Here is a 20,712-nt window from a genome sequence, read left to right on the forward strand (position 1 = left end):
CAAATCGGACATTTTCAACACTTAGTCAAAATTTCAAAAATGAAATATGGACGAAAAAAATTAACAAGTCAACTAGTCAAGGTCAACTAAGTCAACTAGTCAAAGTATGTATAAGTCCGCTTAAAATCAATTCGATCAAAAAGTCAAAGATTTAAATCGATCACAATACAAAGTCAAAATCCGTTCACGAGTCCGTTCAAAGAATCAAAGTCAAAGTACGGTCAAACAGTCAAAGTATGATCAATCAAAAACAATCAACAATTCAATATAAATCGCAGATTAAACCGCTCAACCTTACACTTAAATTGCTCACCAAATCGCTCAGCCTATAACCGGACTTCAATTAAATCGCACAATACACAAGATAAATCGCACAAAATTACAAATGACTTACCAAGCGGATTACCTAAATCGCTCACTAAATCGCACAAGAGTTGAACGATTTACCTCTTAATCCGATCAAGACTTACCCGGTTTAGCCTAATCCGATCAAACTCAATTCACACAAATACAACAAGTATTATATCGTACAAGCTTTAAGCGATATACAACTAAATCGATCAAGAGTTAATCGGACTAATCTTCAAGCAAAAACACAAATTTCACACTTTTTCACCAAAAATTTGGATCAAAACATGAAAAAATATGAATTTTGAAGAACATTTAACAGTTTTCGAAAACTCAAAATTCGAATAAATCAGGTTCAAAACTTGTTTAAAATCAAAAACAGTGTGAATCAAACTTGTTCTAAATCAAAATGCGAATCTAGCGATGTAAGATTTATCAATTAACAATAAACAATCAGGCGATTTAAGCCTAAAATCAGATTCTGGAACGATGAACTATATGAACAGATGAAGAACACGATAAACTAAGATCGATTAATCCACTAAAATTCATGCAAATCTTGATAAAATTGTTAAATCCTCTAATCAAATTGCTGCAGCTTGCTCTGATACCAATTGAAATGTCCAAATTCACACACAACTGATTATGATCTTCAAGAACGATAAGAACAAGATGAAGAGAGAATAGATCACCAAATGTCTTTGATTGCTTGAGAGAGAAATTATAGCTCTAATCTCATATTACAGAAATGTTAATGACTTGTTAATGACAATTACAAAGCATGTAAAATATGGAGAACTTGAATACAATAATAACGTGCATACTTGAACCCAACATGTTTGTTCAGTCTTAAACTTTCCCGTGTATCAGAAGCATTATTCATGAATTCATCCAGTTTTTCTTGCAAAACCTTCAACTCTTCCTCCTTTCATTCATTACAGTCTGATAAACGTATAGCCCATGATATGTTCTTTTTATTCTCTAAAGTCAGTTTATCATACTTCTCTTTGAGTTCCCTGTATTCTTTATCATAAAATGCTGCCATTTAAAAATCAAAAATTGATCAGAAATAGAATCTATGCAGTATATGAAATCAAACAAAGAAATAACTTCTTGAATTCACTTAGAACAAAATTTCACTTTGATAAAAAAAATCAGTAAATGCAAAAATTCTCAGAAAAATTCAAAAACTGATCAGATTTGAAAAAATCAGTAAAACAGTCAAATCCGTCAGTAGAAACCAATCGCGACTCAAAACAGTTAAAATCAGCTCAAAACTCAGAAACTTGGTGAAATTTAGATAAAAATGATCAAATTCAGATACAAACTGATCAAAATGAAAGAATATGAAATCTGGACAAAAAAGGTTTTGAAAATGACAAAATTTGGCTAAAAATGCTTCAAATTGGACAACTTGAAAAATTGACTAAGTATGGAAACAAATGACTAATTATGAATCTGGGTTGTGTAAACTATTTTGGAGAATAAAAAAGGTTGTACTTCTTTAAAACGGTTGTGAATGACATCCTATTTTAAGGATTTAAAGGAGATTTTGAGTTTGGAAATGATATTGAAAGAACTGATAGTTCTTGAGTTTCAAAGTTTTGAAGGTAAAACTGTTTTGATACCATTTTTGATTAAAAACTATAGAGGATATTCCTTCAAGAAGGTTGTGACTTTGGTCTGACTTCGTTTGCAATTAATCTATAGATTTTGGTGGATAAAACTATGGAGGCTGTTTCATCAAGACGGTTGTGACTTCGGTATATCTTCGTTCGGAACTAATGCATAGATTTTGATGAGAAAATAAGGGTGACATATCAAGGAGAGGTGTACCATGGGATAAGGGTGACATATCAAGGAAAGTTGTATCTTCGGTTATAAGGGTGCCATATCAAGGAGAGGTGTACCTTTGGATATAAGGGTGGCATTTGTATGTGTGATTATTATAGCTCTTGCTATTATGTCTCTTAAGATTTCAATAGATTTGAGTTCATACTTCTTTGTGATTTGAGGACTCAGAGATGTTGCTCTTATTAGAAATGATAGTCTTGATGTTATTGAGAAGGGGAAAACTTGGCCTATGGCCAATGGTTTTGGATAAATTATGCTTTTGGAATAAGTGTTTGATTTATGAGGAACCAGAGAGGCTCCGGTTGTTCCTTGAAAGGAACCAGAGGGGCTTTGGTTGGTCCTCACAATAGAAAGGTTCTGTGATCATTTTGATTTTAAGAAAAGACAGGTATAAAGAGATATACTTTCTTATAAATGTTCAACGATAGAAAGAGATATACTTCAGCGTTTAGCATCCCCAGTTTGCTAATCAAGATGTTGAATCTTGTCTCATCAAGAGGATTGGTGAAAAGGTCGGCGAGTTGATAATTAGTTGGAACAAAGTGAAGTTCAATATCACCATTTATAACATGATCTCTGATAAAATTATATTTGATCTCTATATGTTTGGTCTTGGAGTGAAGTACAGGGTTTTTTGCAATTGCAATAGCATTGCTGCTATCACAATAGATAGGGATCTTCGAGAACTGAAGATCGTAGTCGCTCATCTGGTTTTTCATCCAAAGGACTTAGGCACAGCAACTTCCAGCAACTACGTATTCATCTTCAGCGGTTGATGTGGACACTGAGTTTTGCTTCTTACTTGTCCAGCTCACCAACTTTCCACCTAGAAGCTGACAGCCTCCAGTGGTGCTTTTCCTATCGATCTTACATCCTACAAAATCACTATCCGAATAACCTATTAGGTCAAAACCTGAACCCTTAGGGTACCAGATACCCAAGTTAGGAGTTTCCTTCAGGTATCTGAAGATGAGTTTTACAGCGAACAGATGGGATTCCTTAGGTTCAGATTGATATTGTGCACATAAGCAAGTAGAATACATGATATCTGGTCGACTAGTTGTGAGATACAACAGGGAGCTGGTCATTCCTCTATATACAGTTACGTTTACAGGCTTTCCATTTGGATCCATGTTGAGAGAGAGTGGATGAGCCATTGGAGTCTTCATAGATGAGCTATTAGATGGATCAAACTTCTTCAGCATGTCACAGACATACTTACTTTGACTGATAAAGATACCTTTATCTGATTGCTTGACCTAGAGACCTAAAAAGAATGTTAGTTCTCCCATCATACTCATCTGGTATTCTTTCTTCATGCAATTAATGAATCAAAAACACAAAGAGGGACTAGAATGATGTATCCTTTAACTTTCCTAAGAAATAAGGTCTGGTCAATCTTTCTACGAACAAATTTCTCAGAGATGAGAAATGAGGAGAGGGTGTCATACCAGGCACGGGGAGCCTGTTCCAACCCATAAAGAGCTTTATCCAAAAAATAGACATGGTTTGGATACTTGTGGAGGTTGTTCAACATAAAATTCCTCTTGAAGTTTTCCATTAAGGAAAGCGCTCTTTACATCCATTTGGTAGACTTTGAAGTCTCTATGGGCCGCAAAGGCTAGAAAGAGTCGAATTGCTTCGAGTCTAGCCACTGGCGCGAAGGTCTCGTCATAATCGATCTCTTCTTCTTGTCTATAACCCTGAGCAACAAGAAGAGCCTTGTTACGGGTTACCACACCTTCTTCATCTAACTTGTTGTGATAGACCCATTTGGTTCTTATCACTGTCTTGTCAGATGGACATGAGACAAGGTACTAGACTTTGTTCTTATCAAACTCAATGAGCTCTTCTTGCATGGCAATGACCCAACTAGGGTCTGACATAGCATGACTGATCTTTTTGGATTCAACTAAAGAAAGAAAGTTGACAAAGAGATAGATATTACCTAGACCACGGCGAGTCTGAATACCTACACCTAGATCACCAAGAATTTGATGAATTAGATGGTCTTTAGTCCATCGCTGTGCTAGTAGAGGATTATAATCTGAGTAGAGAAGTTCCAAAACAATGGATGAGGCTTCAGCTACAGTATCTTCAGCGATTGGAACAATTTCTAAAGGAGTCTCAGATTCAACGACTGAAATAGGTTCAGATGCTGAAGGCATTTCATTCACTGATTGTTCAGTGTTTGAAGTAAAATGAGAAACACAGCTAATGGGCACAGTAGCGATCTATGAAGAAGATACGTTGGTATGACTAGCTGCAACTAGAATGACTAATGGTTCATCTTCAGCTTCTAGGGCTTCAGTGATGAGATAAACGATGAAAGAAGCTTCAGGTTGTCTATAATGAGAGAACATCTAGTTTTCTAATTCATCTTCATCATTTAAGATGGGTTTTGAATTAGCTGATTGAGGTTCATCAAATGTGACATGAATAGTTTCTTCTATCGTCTGTCGGCATTTGTTGAATACTCTGAAGGCTTTGGACACTGAAGAATATCCAAGAAAGATTCTTTCATCAGCTTTGGGATCGAACTTTTCTAGTTGATCAGAGTTGTTTAGAATATGACACGTGCAACCAAAGATATGTAGAAAGTTAATAGAGAGCTTTATGTCATGCAAAAGTTCATAAGCTGTTTTCTTGAACCTCTTAATGATCAGCGACCGATTTTGAGTGAAACAAGTGGTGTTGACAGCTTCAGCCTAGAAATTCATAGGGAGGACTCGTTGAACATTGATCGAGCAGTCTCAATGATTGTTCAAATTCTTCTTTCGGCGACCCCATTTTGCTGAGAAGTTCTCAATGAAGAAAAGTTGTGAGAAATTCCCTTCTCCTCAAAGAAGTTATCCATAGTACTGTTTTTGAATTCAGTACCATGGTCACTTCTAATAGACCGTACTTTAAATGTTGTTAAGTACTTCTATTTTCTTGATGAATGATATGATGTCTTCAGGTGCTTCACTTTTGGATTTGAAATAGAAGATCCAAGTGTACTTTGAGTGCTCACCAACAATGACGAGTGTATACTTATTTCCAACGATAGATTGCACGTTCACAGGACCAAAAAGATCCATATGTTGTAGCTGAAGAGGCGATGTCACTAAAGAGATTTTCTTTTACTTGAAGCTAGCTCTTGTTTGTTTTCCTTTCTCATACGTTGAACAAAGAGATTTATTTGCAAAGGAGTGTTAAGGAAGACTAGTGACAAGATCATTTCTAGACAACTCACTGAGTGTCTTGAAATTAAGATGAGAAAGTCGTTTATACCACAGCCAGTTGATATCTAACGAAGCTTTAGAGAAGAAACAACTATTCTCAGTGATAGAAGAATCCATATTGATGATTTAGACATTCTCTAGACGAGAACTGGTCAAGGCAATCTTATCATCTTTGTCATAGACGTAACATGAATTCCTGGAGAACTTCACTATGTAGTCATTATCACACAGTTGACTGATGCTGAGAAGGTTGTGCTTAAGTCCTTCAACATATGCAATACACCTGAATTTGGTTGCTCTGTTGGTTAATATACCAAAACCTCTGGTATATCCTTTTCCATTACCTCCAAAGGTCACGGAAGGTCCTCTTTCTTCCTTGTAGTCAATGAGCAGGGAATTATCTTCGATCATATGCCTTGAGTATCCACTATTGAGATACCATATCCCTTTGACTTCCTACACAAGAGAATAGTTTAAAAATGCTTTCGGTACCCTTCTATTTGGGTCCAGCAATGTTAGAGGCTTTATCTACTGAAACTGAAGAACCAGCGTCAGCAGATGGCTTCACTGAACCTGTAGAGGTTTTAGTAGGAATAGGAACAACATCTAACACTCGAGATATAGATTCAGTGGGTGTCTTCACTAAGCCTGACGAAGAGGCTTCGGTGGTGGAACTACAACATTGGTACTGAAGGCTTATCATCAGTATTTGTCATCATTGAGCCTGAAGAAGAGGGTTCAGTGGTTTTCTTCACTTTGGTTGCTTTAGCAGCCTTAGAGGATGATTTCGCTTTTGATTTCTCAGCCTTAGCTACTTTCTTGGCCTTGGCTAGGGACCAGCCCTGGCGAAAGAAGGATACTTACTGGCAATGTGAGTAGTTTCACCACAGTGTTTACACTTCCTATAGCTGAAGCTTTAGGGCCAGGAAGTACCAGATTTGAAGAGGGACCAGCTCCAAAGATTCTCTTCTCATTAGTTCTTGGAGGAACTTTAGAGGATTTTTAGTCCTTAGGTGAAGCATTCACCTTGAGCTGAGACTTAGATTTCTGAGAGGGTTCAGACTTCTTAGTCCCTGAAGAAAAAGAAGGTTTACAAGCTAAAAGAATAGATCTAGATCAATTTGAATTTAAGTCTTCTTGGGAAGAGGTGCTATGACTATGAATTTACCCTTGTCTTTGCAACTTAAACTCGAAGGAGTTCCATCAAGATGACTCTTAGTGAAAGAGGATTAAGAGAAATAAGTGTCAGGAATAGAAGAGACAAAGGTGCCAAACTTGAGCATGGACCTGTCAGTGACACTATCTTCCTGATCAAAAGAGAATCCTAGACCAATTTTTATCTTGGCAGGGATCTGAGCGTTAATGATCTCTGAGGCCTTGACATAGGCTTTGCACCATCTTTTTATGGTAGCCTTCTTAGCCCTGAGTTCAGCAATTGCTTGCTCACGCTCAACGATAGCCTGTTCGCGTTCGACAGTGATGGTTTGGTTCACAATGACCTGATCCTTAAGATCTTCTTCGATCTTTGCCAGCTCTTTGATCTTTGATTGACAATTCTTCAATTGTTCTTGAAGATCAAGATTAAGCATTTCTACTTTAAACTTGCCATTCAGGGAATTGTAAAGGTCCACCGTCAGCGTGTCTAATGCTGATAGGCTATAAGAGGAAGAAGAAGAGGATTCATTCAGGAGACATACCTGTGCAGTTGAAAATGATGAGGGATCATGAGAGGTTGATGTCACTGAAGCTTCTTCTTTAACATCTTTGTCCATTAAGCAGAGATAGGTCGTATCTTCCTCATCAGATGATGATTCATTAGATGAATCAGCCCAGTCGTGTTCTTCAGTGACAAGACCTTTGGCCTTTCACTGGAAGTTCTTCATCTTCTTGTACTTCTCCTTCAGCTTCAGGTATTTGTCATCCTTAGATCTGAAAGAGGATGGGGTTTTAAAAGATGGCATCACAGCCTTCTTAGACCTGCATTCACGAGCAAAGTGACCCTTGCGGTGACAGTTGTAGCAGATCGCTAAAGCCTTGTCTATGTTATCAAACTTTGGATTTTCCTTGATGGTCAACGAAGGAGATCTGCGGAAGTTACTTTTTCTGGTGAATCTTTTAAAAGATTTAGTTAATAGCGCTAGTGATTCATCAAAATCTGCAAGATCAGATTTTGATAAATCCTCGGAGTTAGTAGAATCTACCTCAGTGATAACAACATGAGGAAGATAAGAAGAAGATGGGAGTTCAGCTGAAGCATCTTCAAAGATTAGAGCTAACTGAGAGCTCTTCATTTCTCTGAAATCCTTTATTAGATTCTTTTTCAGCTATCGAGACTGCTCATGATTTAGTAGTATCCCATAAAGAGTGCTGAAAGAAAGAGAGAACATGTCATTGGAGATATTGAGACACATGGCATAAGTATCCCAAGACTCAGGCAAACATTCTAGAAACTTCGTTAAAGTTTCAGAATTGGAATATTTCCTGCCTACAGTCCTTAGATCGATAAGAAGACAACTAAAACGTTTATGTACTTCAGACAATGTTTCAGTTTTTCCACAGAGAAAGCTTTCATACTGTCTTACTAAATTAATCTTCCTCGATTCTTGAACCTGAGAGGTTCCTTCATATTGAACACATAAAGTGTCCCACATGGCTTTCGAGGTTCTGAGTTTCATAACAGAATGATAAACCTCATCAAAAAGAGACATAGCTATTAAACCTAGCACGAGTGTCTATAGCTATCTTTTTCTTCTCTTTATCGCTCCATTGATGAGGGAGCTTTTGAATCTGTCGTTAAGGAATGGTGGCAATGATAGTTGTTTGAGAAACAGCCGAAGAAATAGCGTATGGAACATATGGTCCATTTTCTATGTAGTGTGGAATTTCAGGATCCACACCTTCCAGAAAGAGGGACATCCGATTTTTCCAAAGACTAAAATTGTCTCGGATAAAACGGGGTGATTTGGCAAGAGAGCAATTGTCATGAATGTGTGTGTTTGTGTTTTGTAAAGCCATTTAAAAGCAGTAAGATTATCTAAAGAAAGAGATAATATAATGCAGAAAACAACTAAACAACAAGAATAGAAAAACACTGCTCTTATACCACTTGTTGGTCCCGTTAGGGTCTACAAGATGTATAAAATAGTTTGTAGAAGGGGGGATGAATACAAACACAGTAAACTTTTCAAATTTAAAAATGTATATTGATAAAGAAGAATCAATACAGATTTTAGAAGATTGTTTGCGTAAAGATAAGGTAAAGATAACCTATCATGTATTCATGTATATCAATACAATTAAGTTATCATCATATGCATATAAACAAATCATGCAAATATCATGGATAAAATACTTTGTAATAAGCATGTATATATCCCATAAAAATCGCAAAATATATTCACCTTGATGTGTGTCCCAACATTGATCAATCTTCATATATGCATCAAATCATCAATGGCAAAATGATATTTTCTTCAAGAACATCATAGAGAAGGAGAGAGAGAAAGTCAATGCTCAATTCTTTGGTCAAACTTTATAAACGAATCTGTTTTTACAATATGGCTTCCTACACAAAATTACAAGACAAACACCCTTTATATAGGGTCAAACATGACAAAAGGTCAAAGTCAAACTATCTTAAAGAAAAGTCAAACACGATGACTTTTACACAATTATAGACAAAATTAACTTTCAAGACGAATACAATTTTACACTGAATTTCATTCCTAACACTTGAATCGTTAACGTTCGATAGATCGTTCTCTCAAAACCCGCAACCTACATGATATTTTATACCATTCCTAAACAGCTTAAATAATCGTATTTAAATTGATCACTATTCCCTAGCAATCTTAAAGTGACCAGTCTTAAAATAAAAAATATTGATCAACCCCTGATACCATCATGTCTTACATTTCGTTCAAATATTTTCTTGAAATATTATTAATAATGACGTCTTTGTAATATTAATTGACGCTCGTACATTTTATAAAAACTTGCAATACACTCCACATTTTTTTAAACAATAATTATTTTACCAAAATAGCTAAACTAAATAGTTTGTAACGTAAATAATGTTTTACGGTCAAAACGTCTCTTTTATAATTTGCAAGTGAATAATGATGACAACATGTCACACACATATAAATAACGGTCATTCATAACGTTAAAGTTCAACATAATTAATACTCAAAATAATATTTAGAATATCAATTTTCCAAGTCTAGGGGCATTTCAGTTATATTAAGAAGCTAAATACCAAAGGTATAGTTTTAACCAATTTTCTAATTTAGAACATTCTTGTTACATTTCATAAGTCGAATATTAAAACAGTGCTTAAAAGTCCAATCTCAAAGCATAGAGGCATTTTGGTAATTTTTCTAAGCAAATACTCAAAATATTGTTAAAATACCGATTCCCTGATTGTGAGATCATTTTGGTAATTTCATAAGGATAATAATCAAAACAAGACTTAGATACCAATTCCCAAGATATTGGGTCATTTTAGTAATTTTACAAAGCAAATACGTAAAATATTGCTAAAATACTGATTTTCAAATTATAGGGTCATTTTAGTAATTTCATAAAGATAATAATATAAAATGAAGCTTATATACCATTGCCCAAGACATAGGGTCGTTTTGGTAATTTGATAAATCAAATACATAAAGTATTGCTAAAATACCGATTTTCAAATATTGGGTCGTTTTGGTAATTTCATAAAGATAATAATATAAAATGAAGCTTAGATACTATTGCCCAAAACATAAGGTCGTTTCGGTAATTTTATAAAGCAAATACGTAAAGTATTGCTAAAATACCGATTTCCAAATATAGGGTCGTTTTTTATAATTTTATAAAAATAATAATATAAAAATGAAGCTTATAGACTAATCCCCAAGACATAGGATTATTTCGATAATTTTATAAAGCAAATACGTAAAGTATCGTTGATATACCAATTTCCAAATATAGGGTTGTTTTGGTAATTTTATAAAAATAATAATATAAAAATAAAGTTTATAGACCAATCCCCACGACATAGGGTTATTTTGGTAATTTTATAAAATAAATAATATCACTAATATACCGATTTTCAAATATAGAGTCATTTTTGAAATTTTATAAAAATAATAATATAAAAATGAAAATTATAGACCGAATCTCAAAGACATAAGGTTATTTCGGTAAATTTTAGAAACATATATGTGAAAGTATTGTAAAAATACCGATTTCCTATTTATAAAGTTATTTTGTTAACTAAACGAGATAAATGATCGAAATTAGGTCAATGTTTGCATTTTACAAAATCCAAATAAAACTTGATGAAAGTTTTAGAAAATCATATGGAGAATTATATTCTTGGAACTCCAGGGGCTATAAATGAACATTATTGGAAATGATAAATAATCAATAATCAAATAAATAAAATTGGCAGTGTGAATATGACAAAAATAACAATCTAGCTTGATGGTTAAATTATACCTCATGTATAGTTGAGGTTAGGGTTTCAAACCAAGCTACAACTAATGTTGCTATTTAAGTTTTAAAATGGATCAACACCCATATCTTTTATGGCTGCAACTTTTCAAGGTTTTAGAGTTCGATTAGCTTATTTCTCACTCTTTTTTCTTCATTCTTTTTGCACCAAATCCTTGGTAATACTTTTACCAACACTTTGACATAGAGAATATAAATTTTCATCAAGAAATGAGTTCAATTTTCTCATTTAAAGTTTTGTTTTTAGAACTAAAATTCAACAACTTCAAAACATAAAAATCGAACCATGTAAACACAAATTTGAGACATGAGGTTACTAGTATTTGATAGAGTACTTAAAATCAAACTCATAGATATAAAAACCATGAGATTTAGTTGATAATCTCACCCAAAATCGGAGAAAAATCGAGATTTTCAACTCGAACTTCAAACTCATATTTCTCTCTCAATATTTGCTTATTTTCTAAACTATTTGAATGAAAACGTCCTAAGCCAGTGCTCTACATTTATATGCAAGAGTTTTGGCTTATTAGTTGACGAAATCAGAACAAATCATGAGTTTTTGGCTGTGGGTCGTTTTCTTCAAACAAAGATGTCTTGTTGGCAAAACAGGTCCCTCATCTTTTAAAAAAATGATATTCGACCCCATGAACTATTTGACATTCAAGTAAATTTAGTATTTAGAAACTTAGATTAAGATCAAGTATTAGAATGATTTTTTAATCTGTTTGTTTGTATTTAAGAGAAGAAGGATGTTCTAAAATTTCAAACAGTGTTTCAAAGGATAAGAAGAACAATCAAATATAAACGGATTATCAACCTGTTTCATTTGGAGAATGAAGAAAACGGTTGAAGCTTTTTTTGAGAGTTCTTGAAGTTCTTGCTAGCAGAAAATCTTGAGAGCAAAGGTGTTGATCCCAGATCTCTCAATAATACGAAGATTTAAGTTATGAAGAACCCAAATCTGTCGTATGGATGGATAATAGTGAAGAACAGCTTAAGAATATTGAAGAGAATAATGAAGTGTCAAATGATTCACTATTATTAATGAGAAGGAACGACAATGATTACAAGAAATATAAAAGGAATTTATACTAGTAATTTAATTTAGGAGATAACTATCTAGGGAAAAGATATCTATAGGATATTCTAAGAAAAGATATCAATCTAGAATTATGGAAGTTATCTCGATCTATTTGAAGCAATAGAAATTCAGCTGTCGATTAGTCATCTACAATTGTCTTCTAAGAGGCGTGTTCAATCAAGAGTCTTTATGAATCTTCTTGCTTGGATATCTCTGATTGAACTGTTGTTGAATCCTCTAAGTGTTGATGACCAGAGGGGTGATGGAGATGCATTGTTCATCGCACCTATGGATCCTTTATCGCATCTCTGGTTGGCCTTGACACTTAGGATTTCTTCAAGCTTTTCTTCCATCGGCCCTCTGCACTTCCTTACTTGTATATTTTTCATTACTTTTACAATAAAAATGATGGGGTCTAAAAATCTTCCCCTAAGTAATGAAAAAAATGAACAATGACTAGTCTATGAGACATGAGAGAATTATAAAGTAGTCTACGAGACATGAGAGAATTATAAAGAACATAGACTAGTCTAGTGGAAACATCCTTTTGTCAAAAAGTTTTCATTGCTTAAAAATTGGATGATTTCCTTCAATACGTAAGTAAAAAGATAGAATATTTACATTAATCATGGTCTCCATTATAGATCTTCCAAGAACGCATCATCAATCCTCTATAACGAACGACTGTGGAGATCCCATGTATTAACTCTTGTCCCTCCTTCATCAGCACGTGCTCTTTGCCCAGTCTTTCTCGTATGACCTTCTGAAACCATTCAAGTATCTCGGTTGAATACTTGAAGGCCTCAGTTAGTCTAAAGAATTTTTAGGTTCCATACTCGTTCTTGAAGAGCAAGCCGAGTTCTGGTTGAGTTAAGACTAAAGCAGAGCATGTCTCCTAGACGGAAAGTCTTCATTTGGAGGTGTGCAGGATAATCTTTTGATGCCTAGTTCAAGAGCTATTTGAAAGTCATTCTTTGTTCTGAACTTCACTAGGGTCCCCATCGTCTCTATAATCGCTCGATTAGCTATCTCGTACCTTATCCCTTGTTCATGCCTCTGAGTTGTGTAGCCATACAAATCAATCAAGTCCCATGGATTAAGATTGATGAGATCATTATCGTTGAAGATGCTGATCATCCCATGTGCACATTCCACGATGTACTCGATGTATTTGATGGCTCTGTTCGCGAAAGTTCGTAGCTTGATATCGAGGACCATCTTGATTCCATCGTTTGAGAAGAAGGCTTGTGGTGGAGAGGTCGTCTGTCTCATGAATCTATGTCGTAGTAGGTCCATGGACTTAGGTAATAGGTTGGAAGGATTGAGAATGAGCTGTTCATTACGATCGTGATAGAGATATTGATAAATATTCTCCATCATAACAAGTTCCCTTCGTGGCACCGGCGGACGTCTTCTCAACGTTTCCATTTGGGCGACTATTTCCTCGACTCTGTCCATTGTTGGAGGTTGCCTTGATGAGGAGGGTATATCTTCTAGCACCTTCTGGGTAGGATGGGTGATGGGTAGTTGTGTTTGGGTGATCGGTGGTTGTGTTTGGGTGATCGGTGCTTCTGGTTGAGTGAGAGTGGGTTCTATTTGGGAAAGGGAAGGTTCTGGTTGTATGAGAGTGGGCTCTGGTTGTATAGTGAATGAATCTGATTGAATGGGTTCTGGTTCTATGGGTTGTGGTTGAGTGGTGGGTTCTGGTTGTATGGTGGATTCCGGCTGTTTTGGTTGAGAGGTGGAGGATTCTGGTTGAATAGGTGATGGAGGTGGTGATGGTGATGGGGTAAAGTGAGTAACAGATTCTGGTGGGGTAGAGAGTTGTTGTTTAAAGGATGAAGAACTCACCAAAATTGGTGAGAACTCATTGGTTATTGGTGGTGGATTTTGGGTGCAAGTAGAGGGAACATGTACATCATCAGAGGGCTGAGCCTCTAGTTGCCTCGCCTTGGTTCCATGGGTTGGTTGGTTATTAATCTTGTGGTGGTGGTGGTGGTGGTGATGCAGTCTCCATTGGGGCGCTGGATGGGTTCTCCCCCTCATGAGGACCTAGACCATGATCATCCTAGTCTGGGTCGTCAAGCCTTGGCCTCTTGAGGGGCCTACTGGAGGAGCAAGAGGCTCAACTCCTCTTCTTCTTCTTTAGCCTCATGAACTTAATATAATTACTCACTATGTCGCTCCTTCGTGCTTTTTCCATCGTGAGTAGGAGAGAGTTGGTGCGATCTTGTTGTTGAAGAAGGCTTTTTCTGAGGGTGTTGGTGGGCTCGTTGGCTCTTGACGCAAATTTGGCACTTATAACATAAAAGTTTGAGATTAACGCCTTGGTAAGTGATCGAAGGTCAGCCCGAGTGACCGCGTCTGTAGAGGTGGAGGTGGAGGTTGAGGTAGGTGGAGGTATGGTGATGGAAGAAATGAGGTTGCGGACCTCTGCAACAAAGGCGTTGAAGGCTTCATCGGTTGTAGGTGCTGCAGAGGGAGGTGGAGGTGGGGTTGTTTGTGGTAAATTGGCAATGATGGTGGTGGGTAGGGTGGCGATGGAGTTGGCTATGTTGTTGACTTGGGTGGTGAGGGTGGCAAGTGATTTATTGGTTGCTGTAATTTGTGCCGAGAGGGCGGCTACGGTGGTGGTGATGGATTCATTTCTGGTGGTCGAAATGTTGGTGAGGAAGTTGTGCTGCCCGACCACCAGTTGTTGGAAGATTAGGAGTCTGGTTGTATTGTCACTCAATTGAGCTTCGAGGGACGCAAGAGATTGTTGAATCGATGAAAGATCAATTGTGGGGATGGATTCAGCAACCCTCGCCAAGTTGAGTTTAAGGTCATCCAAGGACCGCTGAATCGAATCAGCAAAGGCTTGGAAATCAGCCTTTGTGACTAATTCTGCAAGGGGGGTAACCCCTACAACAACAGATGATGTAGGTTGGGCCTCTATTCCAGAGGCGCCTCCATCGATGTATTGTGGAGAGGGAGGCATGGGAGGACTTCCATCACGTTCTTGATATCCCTCAAGAGATGATCTATCTCGTGATGTTGCAACATGTACCTCTTTCTCATCGGATTTAGAGTCCGATGAAGGGAAGTAGATGTGTTTACCCATCGCTAGACCAAGTATAAATGGGGTTTGTGCTTAAAGAGGCGACCGCTCTGAACGATCGACGGGTACATCAAAGTCAGAAGCAACAAATGCTTCTGTGTGTGAGGGAAGTGGCGAGCCATGAGGAGAAGTGGCTCTTATGTATTCATCACCCCCTTGTTGGGAGAGAGATGATGGATGATGGGGTTCCTCAGCTGTTTCATCTCCAAAGGCCCGAAAAATGGCCTCTAGATTGCTTGGTTGGGTAAGGATTGGATTGGACGGTCCTTGTTCAATATCCCTTTGGCCTTGGTCTCCAGGGATAGAGGATGTGGTTGCCCGGGGTTGTGGTGATGGAATTGAAGTGGGTATAGGGCCGAGGGAGGTGGAAAGAGTGTCATCATCATCGGATTCATCATCCAATGAACTCCTCTCTCCTTGTGATTCCTTGCTCGTGTCAGGGGAAGGCTCTATGTGCTCTGGGGTAGCTGGTCGCGGTTGTTGGGCCAGCAAAGAGCTTTCGTAAGACCTACGGCAGGCGGAGGTGTCTAGAATGACACTAAGCATGGCCCTTGACAAGGGCCTCTCCGAAGGGTAACCATCTTTGGAGATGGTTGGGCGATGACCATTCATGTCGTACTGAGGGGTGAATAGTTCATCGCAGGGCAGCTTGTGCGCCTTCATCGCGTCCTTGATGAAGAGGGCAAGGAAGCGAGGGAATAGCACCGATGTAACTAGCTTCCTTGCTGCAATGAGCTTGTTCGTCTTCACCACTACAGCATGGATCTCGTTGTAGATGAGGAGAGCATAGTCCAGAGGCAAGTTGAAGAAGAGACCATACATGATGGTCATTATGTTGATGTTGCCTAGGTCCATGCTCCCAAGTTTGCATGTGAGGGCTCTATTGAGGACGTTGAAAAAGACATTCCACATGAGTGGAAGAAACTGCCTCTTGAAGTCGCAGGCATTGCAGAGTTCCCTATTGTAGCCTAACATTCTAATGAAGCGCTGAATGTCGTGGCTAGTTGGCGGTTCCGCGTATTTGGCAATCTCGAGCTCCTGTCGACTGGGGATGAATAGTACCTTTGAGATCTTGGCTCATGAGATCTTGGCTGGTGAGATCTTGTTCGAGCACACCATGTCGTTGGGGACATCGATGTCACCCATGATCCCATGGTTCTCATGGTAGAAGTTGCATGTCTGCCAATATTGTTGAACATACTTAACCGGCACCTCATTGTCAGAGAGGGTGAGGGCCGCTTGGAGAATGCAGTTTTGGAAGAGTTCGATTAAGATGGCAAACTTGTCTTCAAACCGTTAGGGGTGGAGATCGATTGCATGGTTGTTTGGCTTGATAGGGAGGAAGACGATCACACGACTGTCTTCGCCGGTTGATTGAACGTAGCTGTCATTGTTGTTTGATTCATGTGACGCGGAGGACACCATTGTTGCAGGTTCAAAGGTTGCAGGTATTTTCTTGTTGTTTGTTCTTAAGAGAGTTTTGTAAGCATAAAGGTTGAAAAGTTGGGTATGATGGGTTTATATAGTGAGAGGGAGAGGAGGGGTTTGATTTTAAAAAAATAATAATAAAATATTGATATGTTATGATGGCTGGTGACGTTTGGAAAAAGGTGAAAATTGTTGGGTTACGAGATCTCAAGCACAGCGGAAAATAAAACCGTAACCCTCCAAAGATCCATATGAACCGGAATAAATCGGGTGTTTCGAAATTATACCTCACAGTTAGCGAGACTTTGAATCACAGCAACAAACAAAGCTTGATGCCTCCACGGTATCCACGCAAACAATCCTAATCCTTTGCCTTCTCGTGATGCTAGTCACAGTTTCAAAACTTAGAAAGAAAATGGAGCATATTGTTGTAGGTAGTTTTTAAGAGAGAATTGCAAGACAAAAACTAACGGGCATAAAAAATGTCATACATTTTATATGGACATGAGATGTATGGCCTAACTATCACCATAACTCCACCATGCCTCCACAATGCTTGAGTGTAAGACAATCATACACCATCACTCTCTTACAAAGCCATCCCTAGTCATCTTTATTTATGTCCAACATAAATAATATCTGATTTTATTTAATCAGATTAAATCGATACAAATCAGATATGATAATTAAACATTTTAATTATTGAAACTCCTTATTAGAATATGTTCAAAGCGTGTGACCCAATGGGTTCTCGACATGTTGGCAATAAATATAAATCTCATATTTATAGTTATAAACGATGAGCGGTATCTAGCAATACATCACCGTTACCCAAATGACGAGAATGAGTGATACAACAAATTATCGGTTTGTAGTCAATTTTAGTTTTACATATTTAATTATTTTGTCATTGATGTCCAGATTGAACACGAGACATTGAATATGTCATTCTCGTTATGTTCAATCTCTAGTTTCATTGATTTCCTAATATACTAATAAAAAATAGATAATGATATCTCATATCAATTATCTAAGCATGCATGCATTTCTATAGTATATATTTATCAAGGGGCACAGAGACATCACTCCCGTCATAAAGGAGGGACAAATCCTATCTCGATACATGCTAATTCTATTATGTGATATGCAACATACCCAACTATCATTTTTTCACCAAGTTACAGAATGATTAGAATAAATGTCAAAATATATTACTCACACATAACAAACTCCATGTTCTCAAGTCAAAGAATTACATGTACATTGACCATATGAAAACACTTATGACACTCACATGACATCCAATAAAGTGTTCTCATAACGAGTCACGTCCGATACACAAAGTCTCCATTTTGTACCCATATGCAGATTCGATATCTCTATATGAATCCCTACATATGCTAGTCATTATAATATTACTTCAACCGTAAACCCGAAATAATATTTAACTAGGGACATTTAGAATACATTATTCTAAGGTTATTTATTATGAATAATTAAAACATAGAATATAATATAGACATAATAAAATGGGCAATGCCTTTATATTTATCAATTTCATGAAACCAACTCAAAGTTACAATCATCATATGATTGGTTTTGGGGATTCACTAACAATCTCCCACTTGCACTAAAGCCAATCATTCATGCATCGTATACCAATGGATCTACAGTGGCCTTCATGCTTCTGCTGTGTTAACGGTTTGGTTAGTGGATCNAACATTGCTTTCGGTTGACACTCTACTTATACTAACATCGCCTCTTTCAATAATATCTCTAATGAGATGATATCTTCTAAGAATATGTTTGGATCTTTGGTGAGATCTAGGTTCCTTAGCTTAAGCTATAGCTCCATTGTTGTCACATAACAACTCTAAAGGACTATCACTACTAGGAACAACTCCAAGTTGAGAAATAAAYTTCTTGATCCAAACGGCTTCCTTGGCTGCATCTGATGCTGCGATGTACTCAVMTTCTGTTGTAGAATCAGCTACTGTTGCTTGTTTGGAACTCTTCCAACTCACAGCACCACCATTAAGGCAAAACACAAAACCCGATTGTGATCGAAAATCATCTTTATCTGTTTSGAAACTTGCATCAGTGTAACCCTTTACACTCAACTCTTCTTCACCGCCATAAACCAAGAATGAATCCTTTGTTCTTCTCAAGTACTTTAGGATATTCTTGACGACAATCCAATTACCATCTCCTGGATTAGATTGGTATCTACTCCTCATGCTCAAAGCATACGATATATCAGATCGAGTGCATATCATGGCATACATGATAGATCCAATTGCTGAAGCATATGGAATCTTACTCATTCGTTTACTCTCTTGAGATGTAGTAGGATATTGCGTCTTAGAAAGTGATATGCCATGAGACATAGGTAAGAACCCTTTCTTGCTATCAGACATGTTGAAACTTTTCAATACTTTGTCTATATATGTACTCTGACTTAAGCCAAGTAATTTCCGCGATCTATCTCTATAGATCCGAATACCTAACACATAGGCAGTTTCACCCAAGTTTTTTATTGAAAAACATTTTCCTAACCAAGCCTTTACAGACTCAAGTGTTGGAATATCATTTCCAATGAGTAGTATATCATCTACGTACAATAAAAGAAATGATAYGGTGCTCCCACTAATCCTTTTGTAGACACAAGGTTCATCCTCATTTTTYAAGAAACCAAACTCTTTGATTGCTTCATCAAAACGATGGTTCCAACTTCTTGAAGCTTGCTTCAATCCGTAAATAGATCGTTGCAACTTGCATACCTTATGAGATTTTTCATGAGTGACAAAACCTTCAGGTTGTATCATATATACATCCTCAAGTAAATTTCCATTAAGGAAAGCTGTTTTGACATCCATTTGCCAAATCTGATAATCGTGATATGTTGCAATAGCTAGTAAATTCTAATAGACTTAATCATTGCGACTGGAGAGAAAGTTTCATCATAATCAACACCTTGAATTTGTTTGAAACCTTTTGCAACCAATCGTGCTTTATAGGTAGTTACATTACCATCCATGTCAGTCTTTTTCTTGAAAATCCACTTGCACCCTATAGGTCGTACCTCATTGGGTGGGTCAACTAAGTTCCAAACTTGGTTTACATACATGGAGTCCATTTCTATTCTCATAGCTTCTAACCATTTTCCGGAGTCAGTGCTTGTCATAGCATCTTGGTAACTAATGGGCTCATAATCCATAAGCATCACATCCCCGGCATGAGTGATGAGAAATCCATATCTCTCAGGCTCATTCCGTTTTCTACCAGATCTACGAGAACTTTGTGCTACAACATCAGACTGTCTTTCCGTAATACTTTGTGGATCCACAATTACTTGTGGTGTCTGTGTTGGTTCCATCTATGTTGACATATTTTGATCTTGAACAATTTCAAGTTCTATATTCCTCCCACTGATACCTTTGGAAATAAATTCCTTTTCCAAGAAGACATCAGTACGCCCAATAAACACTTTATTGTCGTGAAGATGATAAAAATAATATCCCATACTTTCTTTGGGATATCCTACAAATATGCATTTATCAGATTTTGGTTCTAATTTAGTTGTGATTAGATGGCGTACGTAAACCTCACAACCCCAAATCTTCATAAAAGATAATTTGGGACTCTTCCCAGTCCATATCTCATATGGTGTCTTTCCAACAGATTTTGATGGAACTTGGTTTAGTGTGAAAGCTGCTGTCTCTAGAGCATATCCCCAAAAGGACGTCGGAAGGTCAGATTGACTCATCATAGATCGTACCATGTCCAACAGTGTACGATTCCTTCTTTCGGAAACACCATTCCACTGCGGTGTTCCAGGTGGAGTGAGTTGTGATACGATACCACAATTTCTAAGATGATCAAGGAAAGCATGGTCTAAGTATTCGCCACCTCGATCGGATCGAAGAATCTTAATACTCTTTCCAAGTTGGTTTTGCACTTCATTTTGAAAGTCTTTGAMCATCTCAAAGGACTCGGACTTATGTCGCATCAAATATACATAGCCGAATCTACTGAGATCATCAGTAAATGTAATGAAGTATCTATAACCACCTCTAGMTTGTATGTTCATCGGGCCACATACATCACTATGTATGATTCCCAATACATCATTTGCTCTCTCACTTTGTCCAACAAACGGAGCCTTTGTCATCTTT

Source organism: Cynara cardunculus (assembly GCF_001531365.2).
Source record: "Cynara cardunculus var. scolymus isolate 2C chromosome LG 17, CcrdV1, whole genome shotgun sequence".
NCBI lineage: Eukaryota > Viridiplantae > Streptophyta > Magnoliopsida > Asterales > Asteraceae > Cynara > Cynara cardunculus.